General features: G+C 40.9%; 1 protein-coding gene across 3 annotated transcripts in view; it reads left to right on the top strand.

Moving 5' to 3' along the window:
* LOC111255424 (uncharacterized) overlaps positions 1 to 14833 on the top strand; it is a 34565-nt gene that overhangs the window by 2094 nt on the left and 17638 nt on the right. The gene's annotated exons all lie outside the window — the stretch shown is intronic.

Below are 14833 nucleotides of genomic sequence, written 5' to 3'. Positions count from 1 at the left end.
TATCGGAAAACCATGTGGGGCACTAGGTGGTTTATTATATTTATTACCCTTTAATTGTGAATTCCAGAAAATGCCATAAATATAAAGCGCAATTACCGATTCAAAAGGACAGAAAACATTGTACTAGCCAATCTAGCAACAGCTATGAAAAGATACATCCGCTATCCAGCCAATATTATACTCCAACAGGTTCTTTTCTCGGGGAGTTGAACGCTTCCAACATTATGTATACACTCAATTCGAGTTACAGTGCTGTCTATATCCATAGAAATAGTAAAGTTTGTTCTGCTAGGTTTAATGCATCTACAGATCGTCAGCTTGCTTTAATTTGAAAGTTGAACATTTTCTTAAGCAGTAGTACATCATACATGTTTTGGGCTCATTGAAGTTTAATGTCCCTATACGGTTACGTCTGCCTAAGCCATTCCTTGTTCCAGAAGCATTTAATCTGAAACATACAATATATAGTGGTGTATATAATGTGTTGGTGAATAATAATATTGCTTCTCGGCGTTATGCTCGTCATGGTTAATGTCCCAAAATGCCGTTCACGATAGTTCAGAAAGTTCTAGCGGCTCTATGAGCCACTATGCCGCGCACACGGACCGAACGACCTACCGAACGAACGCGTACAGCCTCGCTCAAATTGCTAAATATCAGAGCAGGTTTTGCTCGCGTGTCTACGGACGTTTTCGTTTGTATACACTGCTAGGCGCACGCATTGCCTTTCGTTCTACCTTAGCGCCTAGGCAGCCCGGCAGACAACTATTGTGTCGCGGTGCTTTTGACTATAGCTGCTAGAGAGGCTATAGTTTTGCTTGTTGTATATTTGCAACAGGAGAGGAAGAGGAAGTCAGAGCAAGACCAAGGGAAAGCAGAAAACCGAGGCCATACGTCCTGAGGTCCAAAAGTGTGCGCCAGGGGGCTCGTAACCGGAGCTTCATATTCTGCGTTATTTTAAGAAGCCGCAAGCTGCTCTTGGTAGGAAGCCGATAGGAAACTATATTAACATCAAGAGCAGCAGCGGCTTCAGTAATAGCAATGCAGTGCACAAATTTGCGAGAGTAAGCTGTGTTGTGCGAGTCTACATCGGTCCTTCCCCCGTACCATCCCCCTTAGAGGCTGTTTAGTTTCGCCGCTTTATTTTATCCCCAATCCTGTTTTCACTACTTTTGAACCGCTCACCATGCTCTTTGTAATATATTCGGGTTATATGTACGTAGCGCACTGTTTGTTTCAGCTTTTCTTCGGTACTTCTACTCTGGGACCATTTTTTTTAGTTGAACCGAGATACGTCTGGCATAAGAGATAATCTTTGCAAACTTAGTGGTTAAGGACTCGGTAAAGAGGAAGGCTACCACTTTATCAGTGATTAAGTTAGAGCGCCGGCGTAGCATGCTGAAATAAGTAACCATAGTAAATAGTACGCGTGATTTGCGACGGAATAATATTACGATGGCTCTAAAATTGAGAAAACTAGCGCTAACATGTCGAAAACTAACTCAACATGTCAGCGCTGTACTCGGCTGTACAGAACTCAAAAACCTACCATTTACTGTCGGATATCACTTGATTAAAATAGAATGTTAGTATTTGTTATTGAATCATTACATTGTAGCCTATGGATGCTATAGCTAACTAAGTTCTATGTAACATTTAACTAAGTAACATTTATGAACAAAAAAATTTGTGCTTTAATTAAATAAGATCATCCTAATCTATTACAGTAATAACAAAGGGGCAATTCGGTGTACGTATTATACAGGCAAAGTTGTCTAATAATTTGGTGCTAACAAATTGCCTTTCTAATCGCAATACGAATGGGATGTGCTCACGGAAGTTTTCGACAACTGGAAACATTACAGGCTTTCGGTCCAATTGGATATGAAGGCATTTATATATTACGTGTCGTTTTGAATGAGAGTTACGACAGACGCATAAATTCATTGTACCAATACTGCAGCTAAAACCTTAAGCGTTGATTCTGACATTGTGTTCTTTCATTCATTTACACATGACAGCAGATCATCGATTAGCAACTAATGGCGTTCGACGAAGCCAGCGCGGCGCTTAGTAATATCGTAATAGAGGTTTTTGGCAGAAGGCAAATATTCTGTACGACGGTTTCTTTCTTTTGTTGCAATTTGTTTTTCTTTTTTTATTTGCTATCAGATAGTTTTCGAGGTATTTTAGTGTTGTGTTTCTGTTTTGCGCGGCTGGCCACTTACTTCTGCTGTTACTTCGTTTATTATTTTTGCGTCGCACGGGTTGGTATAGCATAAGCGAGTATCAAAGCTAACCGTTGTCAGGGTCTAGTGGCCCTTATAGATGAATATAGATTTCAAGTGGAGCTAAATGGCTGATGGCTTTTTGTCCTGGCAGAGAAAGCGAGAATATTCCGCTCGTGGCGTTTTTAAAGCTCAGCGGTAGCGCTGCTGGTATTGCTAAGGAACGATCGTCTTTGTGGCAAGTTTTGAGCAATACGTCGGCTCGGTCTTTTTTAAGGCGTATTAGAAAACAGTGCTGGTAGCGGCGGCTACAGTGACAAGAGGCGTGATCTTCCCAAAAAAGGCCGGCGAGAGATGTCTCTTTTTTTTATAGCTGGTATGGGTAGTGGCAGCGACAACAACAGCACTATTTGACCTTGTGAAGTGGACACTATAGTAGAGTGTGGGAATTCGGCCCGTCAAATCTGGGGGCGGAAAAGTACGCAGCAGATGGGGAATATGTGGGTAGTGAGTTTTGAAACTATCAGTCCGTTCAATCCTTTTTCGCCGCTCTTGTTGTTCTGTTCGCCTACGTTGTCACCCTATAAATGCGGCCACAGAGGGTGGCTGCTTGTGGAGGATAGGCGAACGTAGGAAGCTGATGAGGACAGAAAACACAGCATGAGTAGTGGAGCAGGCGGTAGATATAGCTAGCGAACAAAGATGAGGCTATGAGACAGGACGGATTGCAGTCAGCGAGTTGCCATATTTTTCTGCCTAGTTTTACTTTCTTGGTCGTGTATGTTCTTATCGAGAAGAAACTTCGATTCGGATTGAGAGGGTCGCTATTTAGAATCAATTGTGTTTTACGGCCAGCTGTCGGCCAACTTCCTCTGCTGAACTCTATTGGCCGTTCCACTTTTTCCTTTCTGCTCCCCAGCACCGCAGTGCCTCTGGAAGTGTCAACGGGGACACGAGAAGAGAACAGAACAACGTGCAACAGCAGCAGCCGAAGTTTGTAATGGAAGAGAAGGTGCAGTATAGAAGTTGAATTCGAGATTGGCGACTAGCAGTCTGGCAGCAGCCCTATCACCAGTGGAGGCTGTGGGGGTGGCGTAGTGGGTGTTAAGAGAGAAGAAAAGGCGCTCGTTGTTGTTGTTGTTGTTCAGTTGGCGTTTATATTGGTTGAAAAGAGCACGACCGATCACGCAGGCAGACCACCCGCCGTGTGTGCAAGTGTGCACACATTTACACACGCGATCGGATCTGATTTCTTCTAGGCCACACATGAACAGGCGCACGGAACAGAACGGGTATTGTAGAAGTCGCGTGGCTAGAAGATGGTGGCTAGGTCAACGCGGAGAGTATGAGCTGGATGTGACTTTCCCAGGCTTTTGCGATCGAGCGGTGTTATTTGCTAGCGTTTATGGCAGAAGCAGAGCCCCTGGCCACAGTCGGAATTCGAACGCAGAAACTCGGCGGCAACGGCGACGATGGGATTCAGCGAAATATTTTGCCGTTCAACCGGTTGAGCTCTTTCAAGAGATCAAAGCCCTATCTTTCGCTTGCCACCTGCTTTATTGAAACATATTAAACCCGTTTGTTGTCTAAGGTCGGATAAGCGACTATGACATAGGAAAGCAGAACGACTGGGCAGATCCCCAACAAGGTGGAACGCGCGAGAAGGTTTGGAGTTATTTTTTACTGGTCTTGAAGCAGGACGACACTAGTAGCTGATGCCACTGCCCCAAAACAATAACATCCCAGTAACGTCTTTTCCTCAGCTAGCTACAATATTACTTGGCTAAAGCCGCCAACAGCAACGATAACACCGATTTTCTGTTCGAAGCGTCAGAAGGTACTTTGTTGTTTCGACAGCTGCAACGACGGATGACATACGCAAAAAGATGCAGTTCTCCTGTTACTGTGCTATTCGACGGCGTTGTCAATGTCGTTTGAAACATCCGTCGTACAGTACGAACTGGCAAGCTTTATCGCTTGCTTGGCGTGAGGGCATTACACAAGAATTCACCTCACGGTATCGTGGACCATCGTGTACGTTAGCAGAGGTATTTATACAGCACTGTATTGATAAGGATGGTGGCAAAACAGCCTCTTAGCTGACTGTTCCGGAAAAATATGTCGACACCTTTCAATCAATGGACTTTGCGTGTTCCAGACACTCTCAGACACACAAGACATATTAGAGTTGTTACAAAGCCCACCTGCACATGGATTATAGAATATATACATAATCAAGCTCATGTTAGTGAGTATACAGGGTACGGCACTCTCTTTGTTATGCTTTCTTCTTGAGACTGTACCCAACGATTTTTTGCATGTGCTAACTTTTTATTATTATACTTATCTCTCACGACCACAAGTTCAATTTGGAACATTAATTACTAGTCATTTTCAAAATATTTCTTCATCAATTGGTATATAATTGCCTAAAAGTAATCGTGTATCAACCGACATTGGTAGATGTAGTATTGCTAAGGTGTCGCTCAAATACGTTATATATGAAAAATTCTAACGGATTTAAGCTATGGGCTGCTTCATAATAAATGCAAAAATACTCAAAAAAATTCAAAAAGAAAACTCAACTATTGAAGGTCATCTGAATGGTCCAATGGGCAATTGATAAGTTTCTCTCCAAAATAACTGTTAATTTCTGCATAAAAAGTCCAGGTATGTTAAAAATTGCTTTTTCAGCAATTGTGATGAATTTTTAAGCCTCTTGAATCTGAAACCTATTATATATCTTCCGGTTTGTCCTATAAATCTTTTTTCGATTATTTAAAGGTTGTATGGAAGCTGGCAATGACGTAGATCGTCAATTTTGGGCAGAAAAAGAAAGGTTTTGATCTGGGTGGGAATTCATCCAGCGCAAAAAAATCTTCGTTCAAACCGTGAAAACGATGCATTGTTTCACGACCAGTTTGTTGTATTATTATGACTGGAACAAGCTTTATTCTTGCACCAAGAACAGCAAATGAACTCGTGCCCGTTAGGGTAAAGATCCCACCAAAATTGTAGGTCTCGTACCTCGCTGTTGTTATGGCGGCCGTTTGGTTGGTATAGTGAAATTGTTTGTGACGAGTAATTCAGTGATCGACAGAAAGCTACCACCAATAGCCAAAGAAATATATCTCACAGGAAAACCAATAGAGCTTGGTAGCAGGCACGGGCAGCGACGGTAACACAAGTACTCCATGTTGATGCATTTATCCATGGCCTTGCCGATGGCCGTCGTAGGATCATCGCAAAAAATAGATAGATTTACAAAGAAATGTAAATATTTGCCCGCCCGTGTACTTCTTAACAAGTGCAAAGGCAAGTACTGAGCAGTGAATGCCATCACGAGTATAACACAATTGGTTATATTGGCATTTGTAACCCTCCACTGCCACTGTAGAAAGTTGCGCTCACTTATATATATATATATATATATGACTGCTCTGGTAAGGTTCTGTCAATGTGTTGAAAAAAAACTGAATTGATTTTACCAGGGTTGCGATATTTCATAGAAGAGAAATATGTTGTATGATATTAAAATACTCTTAGATATCGCAGCAATTCAAAAGGACGAATTTCTGTGCCTTCTAACACTTTTTCTTTGGAACAAAAAAAGATGGAAAAGCATGGGTAATGAAGTACTTTGCTTTGTAAGTAGTTAGTTGAATGCGGCAGTTTCTATGCTAATGTACGTATGTACATACTACATGTATGTAAGTACGCCGAAAAATTGAACGGCAGTAGTCGGAACGCAGAGTCGGGAAGGTTTTATACCTTCTCTAACTATGCGTAGAGTAGAAGTTTTATGGATAAACGAAGGTGGAATCAAAAAACTTTCGGATCTTTTGACTTGTATTTTTTTATTTTTTTTTATTTACTATATACACTATAGCGCCACATTTGCTATTACTGCCAATACAGGAGTTCGGTGCAGAAGTTCTTGACCTATTCGTTGCCTTCCTGCTTGCACCATCGGTTGACGTTTGGTACAAGGGTGTATATAGTAATTTAGCTTATCCGTACAAATATATTTATTTTCTTGCAAACTGCAACACTGGCTATGCAACAGCGTCCTGTTTATTTGGATGTTTCTCATTTGGCATGATGCATATTTGAATGTATCGCACACAGGTATATGGATTACATTTCACATAAAATGTACAGTAACCACCATAACGATTGAAGTAGTGCTTTCTCGCAACGGAATCAAACACTTCTTGCATCAGCATCCCCGTTACATCACCTGTCACTCTGTTTTCAACAGCGACGGGAGACCCACTTTTGTTCCCTAGAGTCCATATGCATGTATGCTGTCTTGTAGGTAAACATGGAGTGCTTTGAGAGTAGTCTTTCTTTCCAGGTCGTTGTATCAACGAAGAGTGACGAAGTGCAGAGAAACATGGGTAAGCTTTCTGTATGTACAAACACTGCACGGGGGTGAAAATCAGGTGAGGTACGCAAATGCTTATTATTTAAAAGCTAAGGAAACTCAAAGAATAAACAAAAACAAAATGAACTAATGGCTATTCGTTTCTGTTTTCCCTATTTACTAATTTTGGGAACAGCCGAAAACGTTTGTTGTGGATAGCAAGCTTGGACAACCCAAGCAGATCATCTGAGGCTTATTTTCTTTATCAAGTTTGCTTGTTGCCGATTTAGATCCCTCTTCGGCCCGCGTTATTGTTAAATTTAGTACTTTACATTTGAAAATTAAACAATGCGCGCAGTGCCAATTCTGTTGTATATTCACTAATGTTAAACCATTAATTATATTCATAGTGTTATATAGGATGCATATACCTCTACACACCTGTCGCGCGGTAGAAGGATGTATCTAGGGGATGCTTATCAGTGGAATAAATAGTTGAGTAGGCTTCAACCTGGTCGACGACAAGCTGAAATGCTTTACCTAGAGTGAAAGCCCAGAATCGAGGCCATGACCGAAGTCGATGCCGAAATTGCCTAAAGAATTATAATGTATTCGTGGGCCCCTTCATTGTAGCGTACTCTCATAGAGCCATCTTGTTTGTTTATTGCCTTCAAACATTTTCCGCATATGATGGTCGGCAGGCTTGACAAGCAAATGAGCGCCTGGGCTTTGTCGTAATAGCCATTGCATCCACCAGACTTAAGTACGTTTTAACATGCAATCTGCTTCAAGATGGAAACTTTATATTGTTCGTCGCATAAACGCGAGAAAACATCAGCCCCTCTGTGCACAAGCAAATGGCTAAATTGACGATTGACAGTGCTCACAATCATATAAGCGAATCCATTGCATTTGTACGACTGGAACTTTTTTCTATTATCGGTTTAACAGTTAACTAAGCAGAATAATTTAGAAAAAAAAACATTTGTCCTGGATTCACACTTCGATGGTGTATCAGCTACTTATAGTACCATTCATGTGTGCAATGATGGTAACCATAGCTAAAACTAGTTAACAAATCTGTGATCATTTTAACCATCTAAACAGCACTTTTATCAAACACATCTTCTCCAAGTAAAAATTATAAATAAATAAAGTCCCGACATTTAAAGCTGAAATCGTACGGAGAAAATTCAATATCACATAGTAGAGGAAAAGTGTATTCTTAGAAGACGACTAACTGTACGACGCTGACATAGATTATAAAATTGCAGAAGTATGATAACAAAGAAAAATTCTCGCTTGTGCTGTGTTACCCTATATGTGCAACAGAGAACAAATGATGTCAAATGATAAACACTTTTTTGACGAGAGCCAATCCGCGGGGAAAGCACTGAAACGTTTAAACTGATGTTTCCAAAAATTTTAATTTAACCGATTTTTCCGAAAATTAGTCAACTTTTGGTTAAGGATATCTCATAGCTCCAGGTTCTCAAAACCATTACGATAATGCTATGGAAGCGATCAGGCGCGCTTAGCCTAATGGCCACTGGCATTGGTAACGCTTTTTCTTTTAAGGGGAATCTCCCCTTTGCTTATCAGGCCTTTAATGACCTGACTAGGCCTTAGCGGCCATCATTATTTTTGTTTAAGCCTATATACTCCGTACTATTCGCGCCTGCATTTTAGTGGCTTTCAAATTGCTTTTTTGCAATTTCGTTTTGCACCTGCGCCTAATTATAGAGGATGTGTACGTCAGCAGATCTGAAACCTGCATGCGAATTCGTCATTGCGTCACCTGCGCCTCGTTCGACTGCGAGGTCGTATCTTCCACATCATTTGCATTTGCACCTTTAATGGTCTTTAGGTTGGTTTTTAGGTTTAGATTGAGTACATTTTTTTTTCTCGCTCAAGCTCCTCTTTAAAGAAACCGTGCTCCAATTGATTTGTGACCTGCACATGAATCTCTTGTTACGGAGATTCTTTTTGCACAAAAGATCGCTGTGAAAATGTTTTGTGTAGATGTACAAATTCAGACACACAATTTATGGAAAACTACGTTGCGATACTAATCCCGCTATCGTCTTAACAGTCACCGGAATATCGAAATCGATGCGTCATTGTCGAAGGCCGATGAAGTCGAGATGAGCGGTTGGAAGAATTACCGAAATCTCTATGGTATGCTAGCTGAAGTGTTATGCACTAAAATAGATTAACGCGATAATCCTGCTCATTTCCATAACTTTGTCAAAAGTACTTCACTATACAAGTGAACATAAAATTTCGTAAAGGAACTTTTCTTTCTCTGAGTCTGCGGACCTGCCGACGGTTGTGAGACTATAAAATCTGAAACATAGGCACTGTTAGGGAAGTCGTTGCCACCTCGACAGTATCTGAGGCTTACACATATATACTATTATAACTAACCTAAATGCTAGAGAGTTCTTGTCTTTACAAGCAAAACCTTCTTAAATTCAATTTGTTAAAGGCTAAAGATTATCGTTTTGTAGAGTATAACATTACTTCTAATTTTGCGGGCGCCGTTATGACATTTTGAATTAAGATGCTCAAAGTTGGCTACAAATTAGGTAAGGCAATTTTTAACTTGTGGTTTTATCTGAAACAATGCTCGTGATCTCGTAAGCGCAATTCTAGTTTTGCCCTAAAGAATAAAGCCAGTTTCGTGACGAGTGCACGACATAGTTTGTTTTTTTTCTTGAATTCGTTGTTTTAGAGTGATCTAATTCTCCCACATTAGTATACCTCGGAGTTGTTGGAAGGCATTCAGCTGCAAAAATGCTTTCTGATGGAATAGCAGCAACCAAACTTTTCAGTGTTGCATAAATCTGCCTGTTTTACCACTGTATCTCATTTTTCCTTTCTGTGTCTGGGCTACATTAACTTTACGTTGCAGAAACCGCGTATATAGAAGTTCGCTTTGTTGGAGGAGAAACAAACATCCCTTGGTAACAATCTCGTAAAAGTTAGCAGCGCAGTGCACCTAGAAGGAACGCGTTTCGTATTGGAATAGCTGTTTATTTTACATTTGTTTAAAATTCAGATTACACTAGGAAGCTAGAACAGGTTCTATCAGCGGCAGATTGAATTGGAAAATGGCCATCATTTATAAAGAAATAAATACTTTGTATTCCTCACATATATCTACAATATTTGCTTTCCTCTCCACAACGTGGATCGACAGATTTTTCTGGCTTTTCAACTAGTACTGAATTTGTTCCTGCAGCTTTCTCGACATTTCATTCTGCTTCATTATTCCTTTCATCTTCTGAGCACGTTGGAAGGACGGAGCACGGACTCCCATCCTGTTTGAAGGCGCAACGCTCACCATGAGCAGCGTTTCACGTCCCCGTCTCCTTGCTAACTTCCCATCGTCTCTGATCTCGGAAAAATCACACGTATTTCGCTACATATTTTGTCTGTCGCGCCTGATATTTCTAGTGGCCAGAACTAGATGAGAAGAGAAGGAAACGAATTCTAACATAAATATAAACGAATTATGGCAGAAATGACCGAACGAAGAAAACGGGAGTGCTTTTGAATAGACTTTTCACCAAAACCAGATCAGGAGATTATGGAAATGTGACAAACGTTATTTCTTAGTTTTCATCCTATTCAAGAATCGTAGCAGTAAGAAAACTGTTGTTCGAAGGCTTCAACAAAATTTTGCCAGATCTAGTTATCTTCTATCCAGTCTGTTTTGATACGTTTCTTTACTAGGGCAGCTAAATTGGTACGAATTTGCGTCAGATCCACAGTGCAGAGCTCTGGAGTTTGTCGGCCGCCGGCGTTTGGCAGCCGGTTGATTGGACCACGCAGTATGGGAAGGAGCCGAAGAACGCTGAATTAAACTAAACGAAACGACTTTTTATTTTCCTTCCTTCGTCAGCCAGATCAGCCGCAGCAGCGGCCAGTGCTGGAGCCTGCTAGGTGAGAGATATAGTTTGTTCTTTTGGGTTCGCGCTGACGATCCAACGGACAGTGCAGTCTTGCAGGGCTTTTGGTGGTTAACATCGGTACCAAGTGGGTGCTTTAGTGCTTCTTGCGCCGTTCGTTGTTGATCAGCATTCTGAAGAAATTTTCGAACGAATGGAAGACAACAGATGCTGAAGTCAGCTGCAACAGTTGCGCACAACAGTTAGCATTGGTAAGTCAGATGGAGATGAACGTGCGCGAAGACTCGGGCGACATGGGAAATTGATAGGCACTTTTCAAAGGAAAAACGCTTACCACCAGGAGACAGCGAGCGTTAAAGTGTGACTTTGCAAGCAAATAGCAAAAAAATAAAACAAAGAAAAAACGCAAAGCCATTTCCTCTTGGAGGCTATTGAAAAAAGACCAATGGAGCAAGAGATCTGTCGGGGGTGCACTGTGCTCACTTATTTTTTCAAATTGAGCATTTCTTAAAAGCTGAGCGCTACATTTGGCTTTGCGGACTTGACCTTACATGTTACGTCTGTCTCGACATCATATTAGGCATCGTTTTCATAATGGAGGACTTATATAACAATATGCAGCTTACTTGTAACTTGCAGCAAAAGAATCGTTCCCACATTCAACGAAAACCTAATTTTTCCTTTGAGCGTCATTTTTTGTTTCGTATGCCTTAGTACATTTGTCCTTTCTTGGGTTCCCCATTTCTTTCTTGGTACCCATTTTCCGAAATAGCTTGTCTATTCTTCTGGCCAGGTCAACCGTACGAAGTGCGATAACTAGCTAACGAGAGCTAAATTTTAAGCTTGGTTTTTTTTTTTACTACTGAACTTGTTGCTTACAGCGTGAAAAGCAACGCAAAGCACGCCTTCTGTTTACGTGCAATACGTTATATGTATGCCATCATATACGATACCGCGATAATGAGAAATGCGCCCCATAGAACGTGTCTGGATGAGATGAAACGAAAGGTGTTAGGAAATTGTATACATGCGCCAATCATAAATGTTACTTCGAGGCCAATAGAGCAGGACAGTCGTATTTAGCCTTTAGGGAAAAATTAGCAGTCGGTAGATTTCCTTTTACGTAATTAACCTTAAGCCTCGCCTCCTGAGTTCTGCCCCTAAGAAGACGCAGAATAAGATATATTGCGTTGCACATACTAGTACCTACATCCATAACATTATTCAAATAAAGTTTTGCCAACGGTTCATAGACACTAGATGGCTAAACTCAGCTCCCGTATTCAGCCGCCGAGTGATGTCGACATCGGGGCGTCTGGCAGAGGGCAATGTAACTATCTAGCATTGTAATTAGCGACTGCTCACGATCGTTTTGTGCTCACTGTACAAACACGTATAGCCCAGCGCAATTTCGCTATCTAGCTCATGACTTTTTCCCAGGTACTCAACCAAAGTGCTTGACGGCGCAGTTACACGCTTACCTAACACTTTACATAATACTGAACGTAGTGGAACCATATTATAGAACGTCCTTATTTAAAGCTCTTTCTAATACAAGGAACAAAGACCGCAAACATTTTAAGATGTCAATTTTCCCGTATACGCTATTGTCTGCCTGTCGGTTCTTTTGGAGAATGCTTTCCAAGGATACCATAGAAAATTCACAAAATTAGCTGAAAGGAAATGCTTGTACAACATCAGTCATTCCAATTGACTAGCATCTGTTGGCATATTTGCTACTGCAGACCTTCTCACAAATAAAGAGATAAGAAGATCCGCCAAGTTCCTCCCATATATTTTAATCTTTGTTTAAGTTCAATATAAATTTGTTTGTGTGCATCAGATTAATTTTACTATTGCTTTTTTAAAATAGGTTTAGTGGCAGTTTATTGAGAGGAAAAGAGAGATAGGCCATGTCTTCCAGCCTCTTTAGCCAATTCACTTATATGCCAATTTCCTTGGTCCGTGGCGATTCAATGTATTTGAACTTAAACGTCACGCTAATTCACTCTGCTATGGGTTCTCGTGTGACGGAAGTTTTCCGTATGAACAAGCTTTCGCACACAGCGTTATTGGTGCCTCATCCGCTGGCTATGCGACGAAAAGGCCAGTGTAGCGTATCAGTGAGCAAGTCGGAAACAATCGCTAAAATCACGGATCCGGTCGCTGTTCACCCCCGACCCTCACTGCTTTACTCTTTTTTTACGCGCGATTGCCCGCCCGAGCAGGTAGCAGTCACCCGCTCAACAACGCCCCATCGTACTCATAATCGTGCATATTTCGTTCCGTGTTAGGGGACATCGCCTACATGAAAAGCAACAACATTTCATGGATTTTCATGAATGTACGCTGCCCGGTATCACGTTAAGTTAAGTATGTAACGAGAAAAATAAAGGTCGAGAGCTTGACTCCTTACCAAGACGTAGCGATAGCCTGGCAACAGGTTCGCCAAAGGAACAGTAAACTGCGCACGACGCGTTTTATGATCGCAGTAGTTCATTGCTCATGGGTCGGCTATTGACAAAGAGAGGACTCATAGAAAAAGGGACCCAAAGAACTGTTGTGTCAAACTGCAGAAAATTGGTAAAAGATAGATCGTTCGCTCATTCATTATACTGTATATAGTTAACCCTCTTCAAGAAAATTTTCTTTGCGACGTACACAACAAATATATATATATATATATATATAATACTAGAATGCGGACGCTATTTAGGCAGTATTTGCTAATATATTATGAAGCTAATTATAATTTAACTATGATACCGTAACAATAGTAGACGGTTAGTAAGTCCACTAGCCCAAAAGCCTGACGTTATGCTAGAAGTTAGCGTATCACGCGCCTGTCAACATAGAGGAACGAGGTATATATAATAGACGCTCCATATAGACTTAGCTAGCGTATCTGAGCCCATTAAAATGCATTGTAAGTGAGTGCTTAGGTGATTACGTGTATGAGCGTTGTGATGATGATTTTAACCGAGTAAAAAACGGACATACGGAAACACAGCAAAAGGCAAACGGGAACAAGTAAAAGACTAAAAGACAATTACAAGCGCATTTTAGCTAACAGACAACGAATCATATGCAAAAAGTAAACGGACTTTTTTTTAGTAATTATATAACACAGGTTTAAGTTTACGAATCTGAGAGGTAGCACGTAAATTGTGCCGACAGAAAAATCAGTGGACTGAAGCACCTATAAGGATATCCGATCCTGCACACAAAGCATCATTCCCGAAAGTATATAATTTTTAGTAGAATTATTGCTGAATCATAGGAAAACAACATATGACAGGGGATGCAGAAAAAAGCGTAAATTGTAAGCGTAAATAGCTTAGCTCAAGATAAGTAGATGATGAACTGACCATTGCCAGACACTTGACTATAGATAGATCAATAAAAGGGACCAGAAGTACAAGCCTGAGCAGGACTACCTTGGCAAGCCATTTAGAAAGAAGGCTCGTACTAATGAACCAGGAATATGAACCACCAATCGAGAAGTCTTCCATGATACTTCAACAATTATATGCTGTATTAAAACTACTGTGGAACATGCCATTGTCATTGAGGTTGTCATGAGGTGTTCATGAACTATGCTACGAGGTGATGGGGGTTAGGGAACCCACTTTTTCGGTTGTAGTTCCCTGCTAGTCCTAGAGTAGCTATTCGTTTCTATACGACATCGCAAAGTGTATTTTTTGTACATAGCACACACTCGAACATATTCATTGACGCATAGCCTTATCACACAGTTAGAGTAGAAAGAATTAATATTTTACTAACAGTAATTTTGCTAATGTATATTGAAACTCAGTTGAAAAACTCTGGACCCCTGTATGTGTTAACGACAACGAAAAGTTTCATTACTGCTTTGTTAAATGCGTTCGCGTACGTACTCGTCTCAAGAGGCATTTTGTGAACTCGACGGGAAAGATAAAATGTTCAAACGTATGTTGTGAGATGGACAGCAAATTAGGTGAGCTCTAGAGAAGGGAACTAGGGTTGTAGCCAATAGACATTGTTATGTTAGCTAGTTGCTGTTGCAGATAACTTAGACCTCATCTGCTAAAAACGTCAAAGGGAGTCGCTTATACTGAATAAGGCATGTCATTTCCCACGCACGAGCTAAAAAGATTTGATCTTCGGCTACCTCTATAGTTTTTTCGGCTACCTGTACAGCGATGGCAAAAAGAAAACTTGTTGGCCTACAAAATGCAGGGTCATGATCTAGGCGTGCTTTGACTCTAAGCTAAAAAGTGATATAGAAGAAATTCTTACTTCTGTTTAATTTCTACAAATTTATAAAGCCTGACTTCTGATAG

The sequence above is a fragment of the Varroa destructor genome, unplaced genomic scaffold (genome assembly GCF_002443255.2).
Source record: "Varroa destructor unplaced genomic scaffold, Vdes_3.0 BEIS01000001.1, whole genome shotgun sequence".
Classification (NCBI taxonomy): domain Eukaryota; kingdom Metazoa; phylum Arthropoda; class Arachnida; order Mesostigmata; family Varroidae; genus Varroa; species Varroa destructor.
This window is presented reverse-complemented; position numbering and strand designations above follow the sequence as displayed.